Source organism: Ailuropoda melanoleuca, chromosome 11 (genome assembly GCF_002007445.2).
Source record: "Ailuropoda melanoleuca isolate Jingjing chromosome 11, ASM200744v2, whole genome shotgun sequence".
NCBI classification, from domain to species: domain Eukaryota; kingdom Metazoa; phylum Chordata; class Mammalia; order Carnivora; family Ursidae; genus Ailuropoda; species Ailuropoda melanoleuca.
In genome coordinates, this window is record NC_048228.1 from 106,108,555 (window position 1) to 106,111,192 (window position 2,638).

At 58.4% G+C, this 2,638-nt stretch overlaps 1 pseudogene; it reads left to right on the plus strand.

Moving 5' to 3' along the window:
- The first annotated feature begins 716 nt into the window (after nt 1-716).
- Nucleotides 717-1,794, plus strand: LOC117804329 (annotated as a pseudogene).
- The last annotated feature ends 844 nt before the right edge of the window (nt 1,795-2,638 follow it).

Sequence of the window (2,638 nt, forward strand, 5' to 3'; positions counted from 1 at the left end):
TGGGGAGATGTAGACCTGGACCTGGAAGCTTACACCCTTGGACTCAAGGCTGGGGCCTAAGCAAGCTCCTTCTTCTTCCAAAGGTCCTCTTTCCCCTTCCCTGACCATGGGCTGGACCTGATTCCTGACCTGGGGGAGTTCAAGGGTGACCCCTCCTAGGAATACCAGGGGTTTCCTGAGGACCTTGTCAGCAGGATGCCCAGTAGCCTTGAGGGAGGACCCTACAGGAGGTGAGGACAGCTCTGGGGGGGCTGATGACATCCCACTCAAAACAAAATGGGGTCGGTGGCCAGCCCTGCTGGTTCTACCCAGACTGTAGGGCATAGAAACAAGGGCTGTGCCCCAAGGTGCTCTGCTCCTGGCAGGTGGGGACAGGACCTGGGGGTTTTCCTGGGAGCTCAGTGCAGGGGGAGTGTTCCTGGCTGCAGCATGCTAGAGCCCATGTGGGGCTGCATGGGCTTCCAACCTCTTAAGGCTTAGGCACCCCTGTGTAAGATGGGGTGCTGATGAGCCCCATCTCTGGGAGCAGAAGGTAGGGAGGCCCCATGGGCAGACTCACTCAGGAGAGGCCAGGAGAGTGGCTGTTGCTTAAAGCAGCCCAGGGCCTGCCCCTTGAAGAAGGTGCACAGGTCTGTGGCCCTCAGCTTCGGGGTCCTGCTGCCAGCCTCTGGCAGTGACCCTCCTCTCACCCTGTCCCCTGTCCCTGTCCCTGTCGTTATGTGGTCTTCCTGGAACTGTTCCTGCAGACGGCAAAGAAGGACTTCATGGTGGGACACAGGGTCACCTACTAGGTCTTCACTGACCAGCTGGCTGCTGTGCCCCGTGTGCCCCTCTGTGAGGGCTGGAGGGCGGTGGACTTATGGTGGACACAGGGTCACCTAGTACATCTTCAACCACCAGCTGCCGGGCCCATGTGCCCCTCTGGGAAGGCTGGAGGGTGGTGGTCCTCATGGTGGACACAGGGTCACCAGTACATCTTCACCCATCAGCCGGCTGCCGTGCCCCGTGTGCCCCTCCGTGAGGGCCAGTGGGTGGTACTCCTCACAGTGGACACAGGGTCACCTAGTACGTCTTCACCAACCACCAGCTGCCGGGCCTGTGTGCCTCTCCAGGAAGGCCGAAGGGTGGTGGTCCTCGAGGTCCGCAGCGCCCCGCGCTGGCAGGATGTGTCCATGCAGCACATGGCGATGATCAGCCGCTTCTGTGAGCAGCGCTTCCTCCGTGAGGTGGATGACCTGGTGTGCGCCGATGTGGACATGAAGTTCCATGACCACGTGGGTGTGGAGATCCTGTCCCCCCTTTATCACCCTGTGCCCCAGTTTCTACTGGGTGGCCAATGAGAACTTCAGCTATGCACGCCGGTTTCAGTCCCAGGCCCACGTCCCCAGGGACCAGGGCAACTTTTACTATATGGGGGCCTTTTTGCGAGGGGGGGGTCAGTGGTGGAGGTTCACTGACTGACATTGGCCTGTCAGCAGGCAATTGGGGTCGACTTGGCCAATGGGATGGAGGCCATGTGGCCGGACAAGAGCCACCTGAATCACAAGCCCACCAAGCCCCGGAGGCCACATGGGACCTGAGGCTGCTAGGCTGCCCTCCGTCCACCCGGGTCATGAAGATGCTGAGATTCGGGCAGTGCCCAAGAATCACCAGGACATCCAGAACGCATGAGGGGCTCGCCCTGTCTCCGTCAGGGTTGCCTCTCTGAGCGGAGCCATAAGAGCATGTTCCTTCTTCTGTCCCCTCGACTGTGGAGTCCAGCACTGCCCACTTGGGCATGTCCAGGGCCCCTAGCCACCCCGATGCACAGGAGGCCTGCCTGGGACACAAGTTCCTTTCTTTGTGGTCAGTGCATTTCAATCATTTCTGGGTCATTTGCAGCTGCGAACGGCTCCAGTTTTATGTCGAATGATTTTCTGTGTCAATGCTGAGCAACCATCTTTAAAAAGAACAATTGAGGGAAAAGGTTTTCTCCCTGGTTCTAAACAGACATCACCTGGTGGGCTGGGAGCGGCCCTGCAGCAGCCTTGGAACCAGAACGGGCCCTGGCTGGGTCTTCCTCCCAGTCCCTGCACCTCGCAGCAGCCATGGGCCTTCAGGGTCAGGGGTGAGCCGAGCCACCTCTCAGACCCCCAGTCCCCTGACCACCAGAGGTTGTGACCGCTAGCACGGCCTCCAGGAGCATGGAGACCTCTGGGTTATTTCTGGTTCCTGCCTTGGTTTTAAATGGCTATTTCTGTGCTGGTGTTTGTGAGATGTGGGCACTGGCTCTGTCTGGATGCGCATCCTGTTGGGATCCCTCAGTGCCCACTGGAGGGTTTGCACATGTGGACTCTCTCTGCACTATATGTTAGCAAGCATTCACTGAGTGCCCACTGTGAGCTTGGTCACCAACAAGCGGCAGAGCGTGAGAGCGAGAACCAAGATACAGGATCCCTGCTCCAGGGCCCTCCTGGGACTCAACGATGGCCCCGTCCTCCTGACTCACTACTTTCCTATTGTGGTGTAATGGACATACAACTGATACTGTTCAGCATGTTTCAGGGTACAATTCAGTGGCAATATGTACATTCACTGCTCTGCACCTGCCACCTCCATCCATCACCACAACTTCATTGTCATCCCAAACTGAACCTCT